This window comes from Molossus molossus, unplaced genomic scaffold, assembly GCF_014108415.1.
Source record: "Molossus molossus isolate mMolMol1 unplaced genomic scaffold, mMolMol1.p scaffold_m16_p_2, whole genome shotgun sequence".
Classification (NCBI taxonomy): Eukaryota; Metazoa; Chordata; class Mammalia; order Chiroptera; family Molossidae; genus Molossus; species Molossus molossus.
In genome coordinates this window covers 87,268,683-87,292,765 of record NW_023425355.1, presented here as the reverse complement: position 1 = coordinate 87,292,765, position 24,083 = coordinate 87,268,683, and the positions used below count along the sequence as shown (strand labels likewise).

Below are 24,083 nucleotides of genomic sequence, written 5' to 3'. Positions count from 1 at the left end.
CTGACACCACAGAAATACAAAAGATCGCTAACAACTACTATGAACAATTATATGGCAACAAATTCGACAATCTAAGCAAAATGGACAAATTTATAGCAACACATAGTCTCCCAAAACTGGACCAGGAAGAGATAGAAAACTTGAACAGACCAACAGCAGAAGAATTTGAAGTTGTAATCCAGACTCTCCCAGCTAACAAAAGCCCAGGCCCGGATGGCTTCACGGGGGAGTTTTACCGAACATTCAAAGAAGAAATAACACTAATTCTCCTCAAACTATTTCAAAAAATTCAAGAAGAAGGAAAACTTTCAAACTCGTTTTATGAAGCCAGCATAATTCTAATTCCAAAACCAGAAAAAGACACTACAAAGAAAGAAAACTGCAGGCCAATTTCCCTGAGAAACATTGATGCCAAAATCCAGAACAAAATACTAGCAAATCGGATCCAGCAATATACCCCAAAAATTATTCACCATGACCAAGTGGGATTCATCTCAGGGATGCAAGGCTGGTACAATATTCACAAATCAATAAAGGTGATACACCACATTAGAAAAAATGAAGAATAAAAACCACATGATCATATCAATAGATGACAGAAAAGCCTTCGACAAAATCCAGCATCCATTTCTGATAAAAACGCTCAGCAATCTGGGAATATAGGGATCATATCTTGACATAATAAAGACCATATATGAAAGACCTACAGCCAACATCATATTCAATGGGCAAAAACTAAAAGCATTTCCCTTAAGAACAGGAACAAGGCAAGGATGCCCACATTCGACACTCTTATTTAACATAGTACTGGAAGTCTTAGCCATAGCAATCACACAGGAAAAATAAGTAAATGGGGTCTAAATTGGAGAGGAGGAAATGAAACAGTCATTATTTGCAGATGACATGATACTATATGTAGAAAACCCTAAAGTCTCCATGAAAATTTACTAGACTTACTAAATGAATTTGGAAAAGTAGCAGGATACAAAATTAACATCAAGAAATCGACGGCATTCTTATGCACCAATGATTAACTCACAGAAAGAGAATGTAATAACACAATCCCATTTACCATCACAGCAAAAAAATTAATATACCTAGGAATAAACTTAACCAAAGAAATAAAGGTCATATGTGCCGAAAAATACAGGTAATTGGCCAAAAAAAATAGAGGAAGATATAATAGAGTGGAAGCAAATATTTTGTTCATGGATCAGAAGAATCAACATCATTAAAATGTCCATACTACCTAAAGCAATCTATAGATTCAAAGCAATCCCCATCAAAATACCAACGACATACTTCACAGAACTAGAAGAAATAGTTCAGAAGTTCATATGGAACCAAAAGAGACCTCCAGTAGCCTCAGCAATCTGGAAAAAGAAGAACAAAGTTGGAGGGATCACATTAGCAGATATCAGGTTATACTACAAAGCCACTGTAATAAAAACAACCGGGTACTGGCACAAGAACAGGCATATTGACAAGTGGAACAGAACAGAGAACCCAGAAATGGACCCAAGGAAATATGCTCAATTAATATTTGACAAAGGTGGCAAGAGCATAGAGTGGAGTAAGGACAGCCTCTTTAATAAATGTTGCTGGGAAATTGGACAGGTACATGCAGAAAAATGAAACTAGACGTTCAACTTACACCCTACACAAGAATAAACTCAAAATTGATAAAAGACTTAAATGTGACTCATGAATCCATAAAAATCCTGGAAGAAACTGTAGGCAACCAAATTTCAGACATCATACACACAGAATTTTCACTGATACACCACCTTAGGCAATAGAAACAAAGGAGAAAATGAACACATGAAACTACATTAAAATCAAATCTTCTGCACAGCGAAAGATACAATCATCAAAATGGAAAGGCTACCCACTGTATGGGAGAGCATAATTGGCAATGATATATCAGATAAGGGGTTAGTTTTCAATATTTATAGAATGCTCATACAACTCCACAAATGGAAGACAAAGAACCCAATTAAAAATGGGCAGAGGAACTAAATAGACACCTCTCCAAACAGGACCTACAAATGGCTAAGAGACATATGAAGAAATGCTCAACACCACAAATCAACAGAGAGATGCAAATTAAAACAACAATGATGTATCACCTCATATCTTTCAGAATGGCCGCCATCAACAAATAATCAAACAACAAGTGTTGGCAAGGGTTTGGAGAAAAGGGACTCTCATACACTGTTGGTGGGAATGCAGACTGGTGCAGACACTATGGAAAACAATATGTTGTTACCTCAAAAAATTAAAAATTGAACTTCCAATTGAGCCAGTGATCCCACCTCTAGGCATATACCCTAAGAAGCCTGAAACACCAATCAGAAAGAATATATGAACCCCCATGTTTGTAGCAGCACTATTTGCAGTAGCTAAGATCTGGAAACAGCCCAAGTGTCCATCGGCAGATGAATGGATAAAAAAAGCTGTGGTACATATACACAATGGAGTACTATGCAGCTGTAAGAAAGAAAGATCTCTTACACTTTGACACAACATGGAGGGACCTGGAAAGTATCATCCTAAGTGAAACAAGCCAAACAGAGAAAGACAAGTGTCATATGATCTCACTTATATATGGAATATAATGAACATAACAGTCTGAGGAATAGAGTAGTGCCAGAGACATGAAGGTGGGGTACAGACTGACAATCCTCCGAAGAGGGGTGGTGGGGGAGAGATGAACCACAGAACTTATGTGCATGTATGCATGAACAATGTACATGGACAACAAAGCTGGGGACAGGGCAGGGAGGGAAGAGGAGGTGGGAATCAGTCAGGGGAAAAAAGAGAAACATCTGTAACAAAAATTAATTAATGAAAAAAAAGAAAATCAAACAAGTGGAAATGAAAAAAGACATAGCAGAGCCCTGGCCGGTTTGGCTCAGTGGTTAGAGCGTCAGCCTGCGGTCCGGAGAGACCCGGGTTCGGTTCCCGCTAAGGGCATGTACCTTGGCTGCAATTTGTCCCTGGCCCTGCTTGGTTCGTGTGGGTGGCGGCCACTCGATGTGTCCCTTTCACGTCGATGTTTCTCTCTCTTCCTCTCTCTCCTTCCTGCTCTATCTGAGTAAAAAATGGAAAAATGTCCTTAGGTGAGGATTAAAAAAAAGAAAAAAGACATAGCAGAAATTAAGTCCACATGAGAAGAACTAACCAGCAGAGGAGTGGAAGCTGAGGACCAGATCAGTGAATTAGAAGGCAGCGTAAGAAAAATCAACCAATCAGAAAAGTAAAAGGAAAAAACAATTAAAAAACAGGAAGATAGCTTAAGATAACTGTGAAACAATTAGAAATGTAATGATATTTTCATCATTGGAATCCCCGAAAAAGAAGGAAATGAGCAAGGGTTAGAGAATATATTTAAAAAATCGTGACAGAAAAATTTCCTAACTTGGTGAAGGAAGAAAACATTCAAGTTCAAGAAGCACACAGAGCCCCCAAAAAAGAAGAACCCAAATAGGCCCACACCAAGACACATAGTAATCAAAATGCCAAAAATTAAAGACAAAGAGAGAATCCTAAGGGCAGCAAGAGATAGGCAACAGTTTACCTACAAAGGAAACTCCATAAATCTCTCAGCTGTCTTCTCAACAGAAATACTACAGGCCAGAAGGGAGTGGCATGAAGTAATCAAAGTCATGAAAATCAAGGATCAGAAACCAAGACTACTCTATCTAGCAAGGCTATCATTCAAAATAGAAGGTCAAACAAAGGGCTTCCCAGACAAAAAAAGGCTAAGGGAATACACTAATACCAAACCAGCACTACAAGATATGCTAAAAGGACTGCTGTAATTAGTAGAAGAAATAGGAAGAAAAATAGAACCACACTAAAAAAATGACAATAAATAAGTACATAACAATTGTCACCTTAAATGTGAATGGTTTGAATGCTCCAATAACAAGACACAGAGTAGCTGACTGGATAGGAAATCATGACTCACATATATGTTGTTTACAAGAGACACACCTCACAACAAAAGATTCACATAGGTTGAAAATGAAGGGATGGAAAAACATCTTTCAACAAACAAAAAGAAAAAAAAAAACTGGAGTAGGAATACTTATATCTGATAAAGTAGACTTCAAAATGAAGACAAGTAGAAACAAACAAGGCCACTATATAATATTGAAATAATCTGTCCAACAGGAAGATATAACCTTGGTAAATATATATGCACCCAATATGGGAGCACCAATATATATTAAAAATTTTTTGAAGGACTTCAAAAAAGAAATTGACAGCAACACAATCATAGTAGGAAACTACAACATTGCTCTGAAATCACTGGATAGATCTTCTAGACAAAAAATTAACAAGGAAACCCAGATTCTAAATGAAGCACTAGATCAAATGGATTTAGTAGATATCTACAGAGAATTACACCCCAAAATTGCAGAATTCACATTCTTCTCAAGTGCACGTGGGACATTCTCTCAAAGATAGACCACATATTAGGACACCACTAAGTCTCTAGAGTTCAAGAAGATTGAGATCATATCAAGCATCTTCTCAGATCACAATTGCATGAAACTACAAATGAACTGCAACAAGAACATGCAAAGACATTTGAAAACATGGCGGCTAAATAGCATGTTATTGAACAATAAAATGGGTTACCATGGAGATCAAGAAAGAAATTAAAAACTTCCTTGAATCCAATGAAAGTGAACACACAAAAACACAATATCTATGGGATGCAGTAAAAAGTCGATCTGAGAGGAAAGTTAATAGCACTACAGGTTTACCTCAAGAAGCAAGAAAAACTAACAGAATATCTAACCTCACAATTTAAAGAACTAGAAAGCAAACAAAAAGAAAACCCCAGAGCAAGTAGAAGGAAGAAAATTAAAAGATCAGAGCAGAAATAAATGACATAGGGACCAAAAAAACAATTCAAAGGATCAATGAAACAAAGAGCTGATTCTTTTAAAAGATAAACAAGATTGATTTTAAAAGATAAACAAGACCCTTACCTACACTCACCAAGAAACAGAGAGAACCGAAATACACAAAATCAGAAACAAAAGAAGAGAAATAATAACTGAGACCACAGAAATACAAGGGATTGTTAACAAATATTATGAAAAAAATACGGCAACAATTTTGACAATCTAAGCGAAACGGACCAATTTTTAGAAACACATAGTCTTCCAAAACTGAACCAGAAAGAGATACAAAACTTGAACAGACCAATAAAAACAAAAGAAACTGAAGAGGTAATCAAGACTCTCCCAGCAAACAAAAGCCCAGGCCTGGATGGCTTCACTAGGGATATTTACCAAACATTCAAAGAAGAACTAACAACCATTTTCCTCAAACTATTTCAAAAAATTCAAGAAGAAGAAAGACTTCCAAACTCGTTTTATGAGGCCAGCATAATTCTAATTCCAAAACCCAAAAAAGACACTACAAAGAACAAAAACTACAGACCAATATCCCTAATAAACATAGATGCCAAAATCCTGAACAAAATACTGGTAAATCAGATCCACCAATACATCAAAAAAATCATTCACCATGACCAAGTGGGATTTATCCCAGGGAAGCAAGACTGGCACAATATTCGCAAATCAATAAATGTGATCCACCACATAAAAAAAAATGAAAGATAAAAATCATATAATCATACCAATAGACACTGAAAAAGCATTTCACAAAACCCAGCATCCATTTCTGATAAAAACTCTCAACAATCTGGGAATAGAGGGATCATATCTGAACATAATAAAGGCCATATATGAAAGACCTACAGCCAACATCATATTCAATGGGCAAAAACTAAAAGCATTTCCCTTAAGAACAGGAACAAGGCAAGGATGCCCACATTCGACACTCTTATTTAACATAGCACAAGAACTCTTAGCCACAGCAATCAGACAGAAGGAAAAAATTAAAAGGATCCAAATTGGAAAGGAGGAAGTGAAACTGTCTTTATTCGCAGATGACATGATACTATACGAAGAAAACTCCAAACTCAACCAAAAATTTACTAGACTTACTAAATAAATTTGGCAAAGTAGCAGGATACAAAATTAATATAAAGAAATCGATGGCATTCTTACACACTAATGATGAACTCACAGAAAGAGAAACTAATAAAACAATCCCATTTACCATCACAGCAAAAAAATTAAGGTACCTAGGAATAAGCTTAACCAAAGAAATAAAGGTCATATGCGCCGAAAAATACAGGCCATTGACAAAATAAATAGAGGAAGATATAATAGAGTGGAAGCAAATATTTTGTTCATGGATCAGAAGAATCAACATCATTAAAATGTCCATACTACCCAAAGCAATCTATAGATTCAATGCAATCCCCATCAAAATACCAACGACATACTTCACAGAACTAGAAGAAATAGTTCAGAAGTTCACATGGAACCAAAAGAGACCTCGAATAGCCTCAGCAATCTTGTAAAAGAAGAACAAAGTTGGAAGGATCACATTACCACATTTCAGGTTATACTAAAAAGCTACTGTAATCAAAACAGCCTGGTATTGGCACAAGAACAGACATATAGACCAGTGGAACAGAACAGAGAACCCAGAAATGGACACAAGGCTATATGCTCAATTAATATTTGACAAAGGGGGTAAGAGCACACACTGGATTAAGGACAGCCTCTTTAATAAATGGTGTTGGGAAAATTGGACAGCTACATGCAAAAAAATGAAAATAGACCATCAACTTACACCTACACAAGAATAAACTCAAAATGGATAAAAGACTTAAATGTGACTCATGAATACATAAAAATCCTAGAAGAAAATGTAGGCAACAAAATTTCTGACATCATACCCAGTTGAATTTTCACTGATACATCACCTAAGGTAACAGAAACAAAGGAGAAAATGAACACATGGGACTACATCAAACTGAACAGCTTCTGCACAGGAAAAGAAACAACTACCAAAACGGAAAGGCATCTCACTGTATGGGAGAGCATAATTGCCAATGATATATCAGATAAGGGGTTAATTTCCAATATATATAGAGAGAGTGCTCATACAACTCAACAAAAGGAAAACAAAAAACCCAATTTAAAAATGGACAGAGGGCCCTGGCCAGTTTGGCTCAGCGGTTAGAGCGTTGGCCTGCGGTCTGGAGAGACCCGGGTTCGGTTCCCGCTAAGGGCACGTACTTCGGTTGCAGTTTGTCCCTGGCCCTGGTTGGTCGTGCGGGTGGCAGCCACTCGATGTGTCCCTTCACATCGCTGTTTCTCTCTCTCTTTCCCTTCCTCTCTCTCCTTCCCACTCTATCTGTACAAAAAATGGAAAAATATCCTCGGGTGAGGATAAAAAAAAAAAAAAAAAAAAAAGGACAGAGGTTCCATGTGTTCAAATGTTTTTGTATGTTCTTCTTGAAACTGATTTCTAGTTTCATGACATTGTGATCTGAGAAGATGCTTGATATAATTTCAGTCTTCTTGAACTTGTAGAGACTTAGTTTGTGCCCTAACATGTGGTCTATCTTTGAGAATGTCCCATGTACACTTGAAAAAAATGTGAATTCTGTCGTTTTGGGGTGTAATTCTCTATAGATAGCTATTAAATCCATTTGGTCTAGTGCTTCATTTAGTTTCTCTGTTTCCTTACTAATTTTTTGTCTAGAGGATCTATTCTGTGATGTCAGCGGGAGTTGAATTCCCCTGCTATGATTGCATTGCTATCGATTTCTCCTTTGAAGTCCTCCAGAAGATTTTTGATATATTTTGGTGCTCCTATATTGGGTGCATATAAGTTTATCAAGGTTATATCTTCCTGTTGGATAGATTCTTTCAATATTATGTAGTGGCCTTCTTTGTCTCTAGTTATGGCCTTCATTTTCAAATCTATTTTATCAGATATGAGTATTGCTACCCATCTTTTTTTTCCTTTTTATTTGCTTGGAAGATTTTGTTCCATCCCTTCACTTTCAACCTATGTGAGTCTTTTGTTGAAGGGTCGGTCTCTTGTAAACAACATATATGTGAGTCATGCTTTCTTATCTATTCAGCTACTCTGTGTCTTTTTATGCAATCATTCAATCCATTTACATTTAGGATGAATATTGATATGTACTTATTTATTGCCATTTTTGTTTAGTGTGGTTCTATTTTTCTTCACATTTTTCTTGCTAATTACAGCAGTCCATTTAACATTTCTTGCAGTGTTGATTTAGTGCTAAAGTATTCCCTTAGCCTTTTTTTGTCTAAGAAGCTCTTTATTTGACCATCTATTTTGAATGATAGCCTTGCTTAGTAGAGTAGTCTTGGATTCAGATCCTTGTTTCTCATGCCCTTGATTACCTCATGCTATTCCCTTCTGGCCTGTAGTGTTTCTGTTGAAAAGTCAGCTGAGAGACTTATGGGGTTTTTTTGTAGGTTACCTGTTACCTTTCTCTGGTTGCTTTTAGGATTCTCCCTTTGTCTTGAATTTTTCGCACTTTGATTACTATTTGTCTTTGTGTGGGCTTGTTTGGGTTCTTCTTACTTGGGGCTCTCTGTGCTTCTTGAACTTTAATGCTTTCTTCCTTCACCAAATTAGGGAAGTTTTCTGTCACTATTTCTTCAAATATATTCTCTAACCCTGGCTTATTTTCTTCTTCTTTGGGGACTCCTGTGATGCAAATGTTATTACGTTTCCAGTTGTCCCACATTTCTCTTAAGTTGTTTTCCTGTTTTTTAATTATTTTTTCATTTCACTTTTCAGATTGGTTGATTTTTTCCACCCTATTGTCTAATTCACTGATCCTGTCCTCAGCTTTCTCTACTCTGCTATTTAGACTTTGCAATTTATTTTGTATTTCTGATATGTCATTCTTCATTTCTTCTTGGTGGTTTTTAATTTCCAACTGGTTGATTTTCAACATGTCTATGTCTTTACTCATGGTGCTCATGTCCTTACACATGCTGTTTAGCTTCCTCAAGATCATGACTCTGAATTCTATTTCTGTTAACTTGCTTAACTGCCCCTCATTTATCTCATCTTCGGTAGAGGTTTCTTGTTCTTTCATTTGGCTTTTGTTTCTGATTTGCACTATTTTGGCTATCACAGTGGGCTTTGGAGTCAGCCAAATTTTCCCTGTGGGTGTTGGTGTTCTGCTGTTTGTGGCTCCCTCTCCTCGGTTCGGATGAGGCACGGAGGACCCATTTTAAACAACACTGTCAATTCTTAACTTTCCTGGTTAGAGTTGCTAGCCCAGGGAATGGTAGATATCCTCTAGCTTTTTTGCCTGGAGGCTATTAGTAGAGGTCACCTGAACAACCTTTGTTTCTGAGTTGACTGAAAATCTCCCTCAGGTGCTCAGTGTAAGAGGATTTCTAGAGGGTGGGGCAGCTGCTGATTGTTAATGGCCCTCAATTAGCCTTTCAATGGCCACCCGGTGGGGTTGAATCTCTGAGGGAGGGGCCGCCGCCTCTCCCCAGGGCCCTGGGAAGGAGTAAGATGACCACAGTCCTGCATAGCTGCACTCAGCAAAAGCTCTGAGCACCCTCCAAAACCCGAGTGTCCCCACACATTTCCAGTCCAGTATGCCTTCCCTCTGCCAGAGCCCAAGGTGTGTGGCTGCTGCCAATTTAGCCTCTGTCCCGGCTCTGCGCCGTGGAGCAGCCTGGGACTTTAACCCGAGGGCGCTGCTCCCAGCCGAGGGTGTAGCACCCAGCCGTGGTCACAGGACCCACCCCAGGCGGCCACTGGTCCCAGCTGAGGCCACAGGACCCAGCCAACAGCGCAGCTTCCAGCCGAAGCTGCTGGTCCCAGCTGAGGGTGTAGCACCCAGCTGAGGTCACAGGACATAGCCGAGGTGGCCGCTGGTCCCAGCCGAGGCCACAGGACCCAGCCGAGGGCGCAACTTCCAGCTGACCACTGGTCCCAGCCAAGGCCACAGCAGGTCTCAGCCCAGGCTGCTGTGGACCGTGGGCTCCCAGCCCCCTCTCGCGTCCTCGCAAGCCTTCCAGGATTGAGTCAGTGTCCCTGGTTATGTGGTCCTCCAAGCTGCCTTTCTGTTGCCCCTTCCTGACGCTTTGTCTTTATTTTCATTGTAATTCCAGTTTGGTCCTGGGAGATGGTCTGTGTAGCTTCCATTCACTCCGCTGCCATTTTTTGCACTAAATAATAAAATTTGAAGAAAAAAAACAATAAAAACATTAAAAAGGTAAAACAAAATAAAATAAAATAAAAGATAAAAAAAGTTGATCGAGACAGTGAAAATGATACAGCATGTGCTCAGTTTTCTGAGTCAATTATACACCCTTGTATTACATTTAAAATTAAAATTAAAATTGAAATTACTGTACTTATGGCCTGTAGACCTATGTATTTGAGCACCCTCGCAAATCCTTCAATGTCAAGTGCAACCACTCAACCACTCCTTGTGTGTGGGCAATAACTTTTTTTCAAAAAATATGTTGTGGTGAAACCAAGCCAATCAGAGTGTGCTGTTCACTGATTAGCTATCCTATCTTCTTCCTATCCTGGCCACTGATTAGCTCAGCCTCATGTAAGTTTGTTTCTCTCATACATGCTTCTACATCCCTATGCATGGGAAGCATCTTTGCTCTCGTAAGTGTTTGCAATTTCTGAGAACTTTTATCTAAGGCCCATGATGACTCCTAAATGTGCTGCTTCTTCTAGGCTTCTGACAATGAAACTAAGTGCCAGAGGAAAATGCTTACCATCAGGATAAGGTGAAATTCTTGGATATAATCAAAGATGGCAAGAAAATTGTGGAGGTTGCCTGCCATTATGACTTGAATGAGTCTACCATTCACTCCAACCGTAAAGATGAAAAGAACATCCATGCGATAGCTACTCTCTCTTTCAACAAGGAAGCAAAGTGCTTCGTCACAAGTCATAATAAGTTCATAGTGAAAATGGAGTCTGCCCTAGCTGTTTGGATCAGCGACAGTCACAAGGAAAGCATTTCATTGGATTCCCTGGTCATCCAGGAAAAGGCGAGGTAGCTCATAAGCACTTTACAGAGGACAAACCTCAACCAGGACCCTCTTCTGAACGTTCATGGATTTCACAGCGAGCAAGGGTTGGTTCAAGAAGTTCCAGAAGAGGTATCATCTGAAGAGTATCATTCTCCACGGAGAAGCTGCCTCTGCTGACCAGCCTGCAGCAGAGGACTATGTGGACAACACATTCCAGAAAATCCTTGAGGAGGGCGAGTGTCATCCAGAACAGGTGTTCAGTATGGACACAACAGGACTCCTCTGGAAAATAATGCTTTCCCAGACATTCACTTTCAAGGATGAGGTCAAGGTTTGTGGCTTCAAGGCGTATATGGATCACGTGACTATCATTATGTGTGGAAATGCTGAGGGATTTTTTCTCAAGTCTGCCCTTATCTACAAGGCCAAGAACCCTAGGGCCCTGAAGAATAAAAACAAGAACCTGCTGCCAGTGCATTGGATGCACAATGACAAGGTCTGGATCACGAAGCAGCTGTCATAGGACTGGTTCCATGAGTGCTTCATCCTCCAAGTCAAACTGTATCTCATGGAGAAGGGACTCTAGTTAAATGTCCTTCTCCTCATGGACAATGCTGGAGGTCGTGCGCAAGACCTATCCTACGGCAGTGTGCGGATTGAGTTTCTTCCTCCCAACACCACTTTGCTGATCCAGCCCATGGATCAAGGCATTATTCACACATTCAAGGCCCTCTACACGTGAAACACCCTACAGCACCTCGATGAAGGCTTGGACCTTGAGGAGAACTTGCTGAAGGAGTACTGGCGGCAGTATACCATCGCGACCTGTCTGAAGAACATCCAGACTGCGTTAAATGACATAAAGACAGAGACTATGAAGACCAGCTGGGAGATGTTGTGGCCTGAAATTGTCCACAACTACAGAAGATTCACCCCAGAGGATATAAACGACTCGGCAGTGGATAAGGCAGTTAGGCTAGCCTGAATGCTGGGAGGAGAAGGTTTCGTGGATATGACTTGCAATGATGTGGAGGAGATGCTGGAGATACATTCGGATGCCTTAACTGACAAGGATCTGGTGGAGATGACTATGTCTGCCAGTGAGGAGGAGGAAGAGCAGCCAGAGGTTCCTGGGGGTCAGGAGGAGGAAGTTGGCCTTACACTTGAGCATTTCTCACAAGTCGTGAGAACTATTAAGGTAGTACAGGACATGATTGGTAAATGGGACCCACAAATGATGCATGCATTGCGGTTTGGAGCGATAGAACCCTACAAAAGTCTTCTCACGAATATGAAAATACAGCACCGGCAACTGTTCTTCAGCCACACACCCAGACATCCATTGCCTACTCCTAGTACTTGTTTAGCAGAAGATGATGACACATAGGCTGAAGATACTGCACCACCTGAAGACTCTCCTACTGAGGTTGTGCCTTCAGAGGAGGAGTAATCTTGCTCTTCTTTGCTGAGCAGTACATCTCTTCATCTTCATCGCTTCATCATTGAACAAGTTGCACTACTTTCATAGGTTAGTGGTTGTGTGTAAGAACTGTGTGTGTGTGTGTAATTAAATGTACAATAATAATTATATGATATTTGTAACATCTAATATATCTTATTTTCTCTTATTTTGTCTAATATATTGGGTAATATGAGTGTAATGGTGACTAAAGGGTCTTATTTCATGTCTAGAGGGCTGTAATAATGTTAAAAATCATATTTAGAAGGTCATAAACAGGTTTTTTATGTTCTGCAAAAATATTTGATTTAGCAATAAATAATCCTACTTCGCAGAAATTCATTTATCGCAGTAGAGTCTGGAACTGATTAACTACGATAAACGAGGGCCGACTGTAGTCACAAGCTCATATGTCAAAGATTATTATTTAACAATCACTAGGAGACTCACCACGAAGATACATCACATCCTGCCAACTCAGCCTGAATCACACTGGCGAAAGGGGATACTCTTCTGGGGGCTGTCATGTGAAGATATTTGCACAAGAACTTCATTACTGGGGACTGAACAGTTGTCTGTGGGGACACGGGCAGAGCAAAGCCCCAAGCTGTGCAGGCTGTGGCCCAGTGGAGAGAGAGCGGGCCGTGTGGGCAGCAGTGGTGATGGGGGCAATGGGCTGGGCCCCAGAAGGAGGATCCACCATTCCAACAGGGCCAGCTGGCTGCTGGCCTCCTTATCACAACTCATCACCGCACTGGGGGGCTTAATGGGAGCAGCTTGGGGGCCTAGGGGTGCAGGAGGCATGAAGGGATCCCTGCAGCCACCTTCCAGTCTTCCGGCTCCTCTTTTAAACACCCCCACTCCTGCCCAGGGCCTTAGAGACACACAGTCTGGCATCTCAAGTCTCGGGCAAATGTGCGTGGCTTAAGTCCCTGGGTGAGCACACAGAGTGCTCTGTGTCTGCATTCTCATGGCTTGAGGATTAATCCACGGACCCTGCACAGCCTTCTACAGAAATGGCTGTGACAAACATTGCTTCTGCTCAAAACTCAGTGGCAAAGGGTCATCACACAGCCCTTCCTAAGTACCAGAGGACTGGCAATATAGGGGCCCCAGTCGTTCAGGGAAGAGGAAGACAAGGTGAGGATGAACTCTTGACATCTCTCAATCGACAGTTGCATAATAGAAGCTCTAAAGTGCAGCTGCTATAATCTGTTGTGACAAAATCTTTTTTTCTGGGAGTATTTTCCCAGAATTACTCCTTTCTCTAGAATTTCTCCACCTTTTTGCAGTGCCTCCATTACTGTGTCAGATGTTTCAAGTCCAAACTCACATCTAATTTTCAAAACATTCTATACATCTCAGAAGGAGGCATTGCCTTCTCTCCAGAGCACCTTTCTGCACTTCCATTGGCAATAACCCCTGAAATCTAATGCAGCTGTGAATTTTGCCCTTTCTTCCCACCTGAAGTCACAATAGTCACCTGTGAGTCTCTGCTGATTTCCATATTTTTGAACATGCATGACAACTGTTCAGTCCCCAGTAATGAAGTTCTTGTGCAAATATCTTCACATGACAGCCCCCAGAAGAGTATCCCCTTTCAGCCAGTGTGATTCAGGCTGAGTTGGCAGGATGTGATGTATCTTCGTGGTGAGTCTCCTAGTGATTGTTAAATAATAATCTTTGACATATGAGCATGTGACTAATCACTGTGACTGTAAGTTATTTTCAAATAGTTCCCTTTGTAATGCCCAAATGCTTAATTAAACTGATGGCCTTGTTGAAGTAATTATGGGGTGTTGCTGTCTGATGCTGAGGCAGAGAGGACAGCAGGAGTGTCTTGTCAGTATCCACATAACCAGCTGGGTCCTTGGGGTTCCAAACAGGTCTATTGGGCATATGAAAGCCTGTAAAAGGTGTCAGGTCTGGTCACCAGGATGCTTCCCCAGGCCCCTGGACACCCCCAGAGTCAATTGAGGATTAGATAGGACCTGGACAGGTGAGAGCTTTGGGGTTCCAGGATGCAGGCAGTGAAGAGGCTCAGCAATCCCAGAAGAGCTGGAGGGAGGAGCACATGTCAGATACCATCTGAACTGCCCTGGGCTGTCCTGTGGAAAAACTTGGGGGCAATTGCAGCTGGAGGTGAGCTGGAACCCTGGACCCATCATGAAATGAGCGCCCTTGGAACAAGTGCCAGACCAGAACCCTGAGGAGCACTGCAGGATGAAAGTAGGAACACTGAATGTCCATTCCTGGGGGGAACTGACTGGTGAGGGACTGCCCACACAAGGGGCTATGGACTGCATGGTAGTGCCAGCTGGGACACCCCAAGCATCTCCCAGGTCCTTCAGGGAGTCCTTTCCAGGGTGCAGCATACTGTATAACAGCCACTGTGCAGAGGCACACCATACAGGTGTCCAGCCAGTCCAGCCTAAGGTGGGGCAGAGCACACAGGAGCCCCACTCTCCATCACTGGGAATGTCTGACCTTCACCCGATGCCCTGAGCCTGCCCCGTGAGCAGCTGGGGTGACGGGTGTAGACCATGGTCCTGCTCCCCTAAGACACAGCCATTCCCCAGCCAGGGCTAGAGACTGCACTCAACTCTAACCTGCTGGACAAGGAGCTACCTCCTGCCTGGCTATCACCTGCTCTCCTCTGTGTGAACTGTGCCTGGCTACTCTCCTGGGGCCTTTGGTTAGCAAGTAATTGGTCCCAGGTCTCAGCATGTCTTTGGTCCCTGAGCTCGGCCTGGGCATAGGCATAGGGCTGGGCTTGTGGCAGGATGCAGGATGTGACACCAAGGGGCATCCACAAGGCAGATTCAGGGGCAAAGCCATGGTTGCCCAGCATCCAGAGGGTCCATCCAAAAAGGCCCCATAGAGACCTGGTTGTGGATTCATGAAAGTCACTCACCTTATTGATGCTGTGCTGTGAACTGCTGGCTGCTGGTTGGAGGTGTGCCTAATGTCCAGCCTGCCCAGGGGATTGACCCCACAGGGGTCCATCAGCTTAGCTAGAAGAGAAGGCGACTGGGAATGTGAATGGGAGAGTAGGGTCCATGCCTGAACAGAGAAGCAGCCTTCAGAAAGCCACACCTCCGACACCTACATCCTAGTCAAACCTCCATCCTTACACCCTCTGTCTTCTACCTCACTTCTCCTCCAGGGCCTTGGTCTCCTTTCATGGGTCTTGGTAACCTGATGGCACTGGGATGGGCCACATGGTGCAGTTGAGTGTCAGGCTCTTGCTGGTACCGCTGTGTAGCTTCCATGAGGTTCCTCAGTCATGGGGTCGGAGGTGTCAGGCATTAGGTGTCCAAGGAGGACAGCTGGGACCCCTTGGTTGTGGGGGAGACAGCTCAGGCCAGTGCAGGGACAGGGCTTTACACTGTATGAAGCTCAGTTTGAATAGAAGTTCTGCTGCTCAAAAGTCAAACCAATCCTGGAAACTCTCTGTGCCTCAATGTCTTGATCTGTCACATGGGCACATTAACAGTAGAGTTCAGAGAGTTGGTGTGAGTGTGTAGAGGACCTGAACTGTATGTAAAATGCTTGGCCCAAATTCAGTGACAGTAGACATAGCCAGTGCTTCTGTGAGTCTAAGATGTACCTTCCCCCAGCTTGTGAAGATTCTGAACCAGTAGGTGTCCTCAGTCCTTCTGCACTTTGATTGATGCAGTTTTCCTTCTAGCTGTCTCTCTGCAATCCAGGAAATGTCATCTCACACATGGTATCAATTGCTCCAGACCCAACTGAGATGTCGGTCAGGGTCCATGTACCTGGGCAGGGAGAACACCCTGGGTGGTGGGAGTTGGTCCTGGGGGAGGCATCCAGACCTCCTGCAGGTCCACATCCCCCTCTGAACACCACACCCCACAGCTCTGCAAGGAAGGGTACCTGGAGGTACACTGAATGCCAAGGGAAACACTCGGCATCAGGCCTGCTCCCTGGTCTTCCTGGTGCATGTCTTCTGGGAGGCCTGCAGCCACATTCCAGATTCTCCCTGGCACAGCTTGTGATTGGAGGGCCTGTCCCACACCTGGTTATTTTGAAACCATTCTTGCCCACACAAACTCTTTCCAGGTGCCGAACACCTTGTGTTTCTCATTGCCAACCCTAAACCTCATTTTGCCTATATTATTACAATTTGCATTTTTGCGGTTCTTCCTAGGAAGCAGTCAGGACAGGGGTTATGACCCCAAGGCCATGATTTTTGCAGATAGTGAGCTGGAAGCTGCTCCTGGACACTTTGGGTAAGACCCTAATAAGTTAGTCAGCCTGGTTGTGCCTTTTACCAGCTCAACCCTTATTTATCCCCTGGTGTTGTGATATCACTCAATGATGTCACTTGACAAACTGAATGAAACAGCATCAATATGTCAATAACCTGGGAGAATCTGTTAGGAACATGGGAGTGTGGGTGCCCACGGAAAACCACTGCAGCTACTAGGAACTTAGGAAGGAAAGGTCATTGTTCGAGCAAATGTGGGGGCCAGGTCTGAGGCATGGAAGTAGGGATAACTGCTTGTTTGAAGGGCCCTGGGGAGGTCTGAATCCTGCATTCATTTGATGAGCACTCCTTGAGCACTGAGGCTATGCTAGGCTGCAGGAATGCAGGGAGGTAGTGGGTAGCTCCTGAGCCTCCTGATCTGGGTCCTGGGGTGAGAGAGGATCTAGCAGAGCCCCTGCCTTACTGCAAGTAGTCAGCACAGGGCGGAGCTGCAGGTCTGTGGAGCTGGTGCCACATGGCCTTAGTGGCCAGGTCCAGGCATCGTGGTGCTTCTCCCCTGTGGGTGACATGGAAAGACTTTGTGCAGAAGAAGGACACCATCACACTTCTGTTCTGGAAGGGCCACTTGGGAAACTGACAGTGCAGGGCTCCAACTGCAGGCAGGCCCATAGTGGGTTCCTGTCACTGTCCTCACAGGAATTGTGAGGCTGGATTAGTCCTTGTCCTGGGGCTGGAGAGGAGGATCAGATTCCAGGGATGTTAAGGAGGAATAGGCCTGGTTTGTGGAGGAATCCAGCTTGGAGGCTCTGGGAGACCAAATAGCTTATGGTTATGCAGGAAGGTTTGTCTTCATGCTGCCTGGCTTTGTGTGCTCGTGTTTGCTACATATTTTGCTTTTTAAAGCACATTCATCACCACTCAAGGTCCTCCTGCATCCTTATGAATTTAAAGACTTCAGTGGACTCATGCTGAACAGTTTTATATTTAGGGAAGATTGGCAAACCATTTACAGAGAGTCCCTGTGTACCCCAAACTCAGTTGTTCCGGTATTAACAAGTCACACTTTTGTGCTGCCTGTGTTACAGTTCATGAGCCAATATCGTGTTATTCTCAGCAACAGTCCATTCATTATTCATATGTCCTGGATTTTCAACTTTTTCCCCAGATGTCCTCTTTTTCTGTTCCAACATCCCATCTGGGACCCCACATTCTACTGAGCTGTCATGTCTTGTGAAGTCTCCTTTTGGCCCTGAGAATTTCTTAGACTCTCTCTGTTTTTTTTTTTGTTTGTTTGTTTGTTTGTTTGTTTTGTTGTTTTTTTTTTTATGACCTTGACCGTTTTGAGCAGTCCTGGTCAGGTGCATTGTCACAATCGCTGGACTGGGATTTGTCTGATGTGTTTCTCTACTTATATTGGGGCTTTGGGTTTATGGGAGGAAGACCAGGGTGTTAAAGACCATACTCATCACATCACATGAAGGGCACGTAGATATTATGAACATGCTCTTTCACTGTTGATGCTGACCTAGATCAGGTGGCACAGGTAGAGTTTGTCAGGTTTCCCTGCTGTAAAGTGACTCTTCATTGGCCCTTTCCACATTGTCCTCATTAAAAGGAAATCACTCTGTTCATCCCACTCCCACTTCAGGGGTGAGGGGTTATGCTCACCCTCCTTGAAGAAAGAGTGTCTACTTCAATGGTTTGGAATGCTAATGCACGAGAAGTCAGTCTACTCTCATGTATTTGGTTCTTCATCATTCAATCATTTGTTTAACACAGTAAATTTCCTTAGCCTCCTTCTGTAATTGATGTCTAATATCATTCCACTGTATCCGGAGAACACACTTTGCATGATTTCAATAATTTTGGTTCAATCCTTGTGAATTTTTTGAGGAAAGTTTTGTGGTCAAACATGTGGACTATCCTGGAGAACCTTACTGGTGCACTTGAGAAGCACATCAATGCTGTTGTTGGGGGGGGGGGAGGGGGTTCTCTATAGAAGTCTTTCACTCCAGATGTTTTTGTGTGGTGTTCATTTCTTTGATTTTGTTATTAAGCTTGTTTCATTTGTTGCCAGTGGGGTGTGTTAGTCTACTGGGGTTGCCACAACAAAGTCCCATAGACTGGGTTGCTCACACAGCAAAACTCTATTGTTTCACACCATTCTGCAGGCTACAAGTCCAAGATCAAGGTGTGGAAAATGTGGTTTCCAGTGAAGGAGGGCCTCTCTTCCTGACTTGCAGACAGCTGTGGCATGGGCATGTCCTTCACATGGCTTTCTCTGTGCACAGGTGGAGAGAGAGAGAGAGAGAGAGAGAGAGAGACAGAGAGGAAGAACAAGAAGGAGGAGGAGGAGGAAAGAGGGAGAGAAAGACAGGAAGGGAGAGACAGAGAGGGAGGGTGAGATCTCTAGTTTTTCTTTTTCTTCTTGTAAACACACTTGTTCTATCAGATTTGGGTCCAGCCTTATAACTCTTTTAACCTTAGTTTCCTCCTTAAAGGTCTTGTCTCAAAATACAGTCACATACGAGTTGGGTTGCAATGTATGATTTTGTGAGGTGGGGTGGGCACAATTCATTCCATTACAAAGGGTATTGAGTTCTCCAACTTCTACTGTAAGTCAGTCTGTTTCTTCCTTCAGTTCTGTCTGTTTTTGCATAATTTTGGTTGGGGCCTTTTGTTAGGTTGCTCAAGATACACCGGGATTCTACTAAGTATTTGATGTGACCAACAGGAGCGGGAGATGTGACCACCCATGACCAGGGGTGACCCGAAGATCCTCTGGATGGTGGTGGTTGTAGCCTCCCTTGTACCTCAACTGAACTCTCCCACCCCTTCCCCAGCAGTGTTTGTGAATGGCTCTCACTGTCATCATACCCATGGGAGAGCCCATGAGTCCCAACAGAGTCTTCCCCTTCCCCTACACTCTTGAAAGACAGCACGTTGTGGGTGTACACTGTCCTTCAGTGCTCTTTAAACCTCCATGTGCACTGTTTCTGCTGCTTACTGTCCTCATGGGACAGTCAGGCTTAGGGCCCCCTCCTTCCTCTGGCTCCCCTGGCCTCAGTTACCCCCTTTAAGGAATGGATCACACACCCTGTGCTGACAGCCTTGTGTAGCTACCCCACCTTTCTCTTTGAGCCCACAAACACTCTATCTGAGGAATGAGGTTTCCATATGGCCAGCCCTTTCTACTGCTCTTGGTAGGTGACTCCCTGGTGACAGGAAGGGGGAGCCAACACTCTGCTCTGTCACCAACATGTCAGTGGGTTTCCAGAGCCTGCAAGGCACATTCAGGACAGGTCAGCCCACAGGCCAAGAGCTTGGAGTGTTGGTGCATGGTTTTATTAACATTCACAGTTCTGCATATCCACAGGCCACGTGAGGCCCACGGGTCTTTGGGCAGATGAAGTTCTGTTGCCTCTCCTTACATAGGTGTTGTCTTAAATGGGATCAAGACTCTAGAGACTCAATGGTGTCTCTTCTTGAGAAGCCACTGGCACTGTACCATAGCCATCCACATTGCTCACAGGGACTGGGAAGACAGAGTCTGCAGACCGCTGCCACTGGAGAAGCAGGAGAGGGATATTCAGGTAGAGTTGTGGTGGGCTTCTGGCAAGGAGAACAGGGCTGGCATGAGAGTGAGTTAGTGGAATGCTTTGTTTCCATAGAGATGAATCCATGTGTAACCCCCAAATCAGCAATGAAAAGAGGAAGTACCAAAGGAGATCCATTTTTTTTTTTAAATTTGAAGTGGGACACCAGAAATCTGAGAAAGCAAAAGCTCACCCACCTCACTGATGGAAGGAAATGGGGTGGAAAGGAGGCCTCACAAAAGGTTGAATCTGAGGGTCTGGGGAGGATGGTTTGAAAAGGCAAATGCAGGGGTTCCAAAGCAAGCCCATCTTGGGTATTGAGAAGAGTTCCTATGGGAAGAAATCGAAACTAAGACCAATCCTTTTGTGATGTGAGAGGGGAGGTTTGGGGACAAGCAGAGCCCAAGAGAGGGCCCCCAGCACAATAGAGGCAATGGCTGTCCCCTTCCACACCAACACGGTGAACACCATGGTTAACAGCATGTCTGAGGTGCTTAAGGTAGCACTGAGGTTGAGGAACAAGAGGAGTGCTCCCACCTGTGCTGGAGCACAGCCCTACTCTAGGGACAACTTGACCCAGGGGTAAGAAAACAGGATTCTGACTTTGGATCTATCTGAGCAGGACCCACCAAACAGCATTAGCCGCTGGAAAGACCAGAGCAGGAAGCTGATGTAGGGCAGGGGGGTGGAGAGGGGGATTACTAACTGAGACTGGGCCAACCACCATCTTATGGGAATTACAGTTTCCCAGGGGCCCATCTGACCCAGGCTGTGTTGGTGGTAGCCAAGCTCAGACTAACCAGGGTCTTGCCCATGAGCAATCAAAGAGGCCATCAACAGGCCTCCATCATATGCAGCAGTGGGCAAGGAGAGAGGACCATGACTTCTTAACTCATCCTGTACTGAGCAACAAGAAATAATGTGCTTGTCAGCAGATGACAACTCTTTCTCATCACCTGAACCCTATTTCTCTGTATTTTCTGAAAAGAGAGAAGCTGGGGACACTACACACGTCCAGTCCCCCACACTTGATCAGTGCCCACTCTCCAGAACGGCCGCGAGCCAACTTTGTGACATTACATGACCAGTAAAGAGGACTGTGACTTAAGCAGCTGGTTGCCCCAAAACTGACACTCTAGAATTTTGAGGACAGTGTATATTGGGCATCCCTGCTGTGACCAAAGGCATTTCTGACCCGAGAGTTCAGTGATAGGATCCCGGGTAGCCAATGCTCTTTGATGTCGAGCCTCTCCATGGCTGGTCAGGGAACCGATGAGATGCACGAAGCCAAGCTGTCCCCATCAGCGGATGGACAGCCACCAATAATGGTCCAAAATGATACACCCTTGGATCCACATGTGGACTCAGGGAGGCCTTGGAGAAGCAGGGGGATCCTGCCAGAAGTCAAGACCCAAGCCCCCAAGACAACCCACAACCACAGGACCCAAACTAAGGTGCCGACAATGTGGAAGGAAGCAGCATTCCTCCTGGTCTGTCCTTCCCAAGAAAGCTCTGGAGGATCGTGGAGGAAGACACCTTCAGGTCTGCGCTTGAGTGACGATGGAGACACCATGACCATAGAAGAAGATCTTTTCCAGAGGGAGGTTCTTTGCCGGAGGGGTGAAGAGAAAATCTTTGACTCAGACAGCCTGAAGAGTTTCATCCGCTTGCTGAACCTCTATGGATTCAGAAAAATACGCCCAGGCCACTCTTCAGTTCGCTATCCAGGGAACAGGATGATGGTAAAGTAGAAAGTCTCCCATTTCCCAAATTCTCTGTTACCCGACCCTCTTCCTAGTAGACCAAGAAGAACGATATCCTGAAAGGGTTTCATTTCAGGGGACAAGTCTTTTTCACTTGAGACAGTAGTGTCGAAAGATGAGAAAGTGTAGATTTTAAGAGGAAGCAGTAACCCCCTTAGAGATGACCTTCAGGGATGACTAAAGACTCTGAGAGGCCAGTTCATGTGAAATGGATACATTTTCTCCCAGAATGACTAAAACGATTAATTTTGTTTCAGACAAGCCTAGGCTCCTGGAGAATATTAAGGAAAAGGGCAACCAGAAGACTCCTGCTCATCGAGAGACCAGCACAACCCCTGTAAAGAAAAAGAAGCCGCTAGCTCCTATGAGATACTCCCCACGGATTCACCACAAGGGAGGCACCAAAGAAGCTGACCAAAAGGCCCAGAAGAAATCTCGGAATGCTAAGGGACCCAGTGGTACTTGGTCATTCAAGTTCTCATGTCTGCGGTCCACGGGCAGTGCCGTGGAAGTCCTGTGCCCAAGTGAGCCAGTTGGTCCAAGTGGGGAGGGCACATCTGGGAATGTCATGTTTGTGCCTACGACTACTGCCGAAACCGACAGCACAGGGGATCTGCCCACCAGCCCCCCAAATTCTCTACTATGTGGTTGGGTGATGTCTTTGTACAACGCCTGTTATTCCATCCTGATGGCTGGCCTTTCAGTCATGGCCCCACCCGAGGACCCTGAAGAGGATGAGGAGGAGGAGGAGGGTGCCTCAGATTATAAGTTGGCACTATGTGAGCAGTTCAAGGGCAGTGCAAGTGCCTAAGCTCACAGGTGAGAGAAAACAATCACCACGTTGTAACCGCGAATCCATTTTTGGTTTTCATAAAGAAAAGTGAAACTCCATTGTAGTAAATAGACAATGCAATGAGAATTGTGAGTCCATCTCCTTCTGTTTCCGAGCTACACACCTCATCAGATGAGCCCGAGGAGGCCAGAAATCCTGGCCCGGAACAGGTTTCTGTCCTCGCTGTCCTCTTTCATTTTCATAGGCTCAGCCAAGGATCTGGATAGAGAGGCCTGAGGCCAGCCCAGGACAATGGGTCTCGTGAGCCTTGCCTGCTGGTTAGCAGACAGAACTTCCTGGCTCCTGACCTTGGGAGAATCACCTTACATTAGTCATGCAGCTTGAAACTGGAGGGTCTTTCCTCACAGGTCTCCCTATGATGCCAGGAAGTTTCTGATCAGCTGCCGAGCATATCTAGCCCAAGTTCCAGGGGCCTTCCAGAGAGGCCCATCTAAAACTGGGGCCACCCCATCTGCTAAGCCGTGGGAACCGAGACAGTCTGGCTCAGAGGACAGGCCATTCCAGTCCATGTTTGGGAGAAAGCCCATCATCCTCGCAGCTAACAACCCCCAGTGTCTCTGCTAGAAGAGTCCCGTATAAATAAAAGATTGCCCACAAGGGAAAGGCTACTCAGCAGTTTTCCATCTGAGCTGTATTTCAGATCCTTCCTTTGGTCACGGAGTAGCTCTGTGACATGTCTAACACACGGCTTCATGAGCCAAGGGACACGTATACGGCAGACAAGAGTCACTTGCCAGGACAGACAGGTGCTTTGTTGCAACGTGTGATGCCCCTTTGTGGTGAATGAGGCCATCCCTGGCTGGCCACCCTCGGGTAATTGTTCATTGGCCACTCCCAGCCCTCCTACAACATCCCTTGGATGCTGCTGAAGCGATCTTTGAGCTTGACCAGAACACAGAGAGGGGGAAACCTGTAAGGGAGCTGAGCCCCGGACACTACCCAGTTCTCTTAAAACATATTTCTTTGTACAACCCAGGAGGGAGCAGGACCAAAATGAGTGATAACACCAAGACATTTAGTAGCAGGTTCCCCTTTCCCCTAAAGGTCAGAACCCTTGAGACTGTCACTGAGCCCAGGGAGGCATCTCACGAGGAAAGTCCCCTACACCTGAGCACAGAAATCTGTTTACAGGAACAGCAGATGGTGGGTAGTGCTCCCCATAGTGGTGGCAATTCAGATTGTAAGCTGTTTGTAAATCCCTGGCATGATGGTGAGTTGATGGTCATGGA

General features: G+C 44.3%; 1 pseudogene; it reads left to right on the top strand.

Moving 5' to 3' along the window:
* The first annotated feature begins 21,515 nt into the window (after positions 1 to 21,515).
* Positions 21,516 to 22,812, top strand: LOC118635375 (annotated as a pseudogene).
* Positions 22,813 to 24,083: the final 1,271 nt, after the last annotated feature.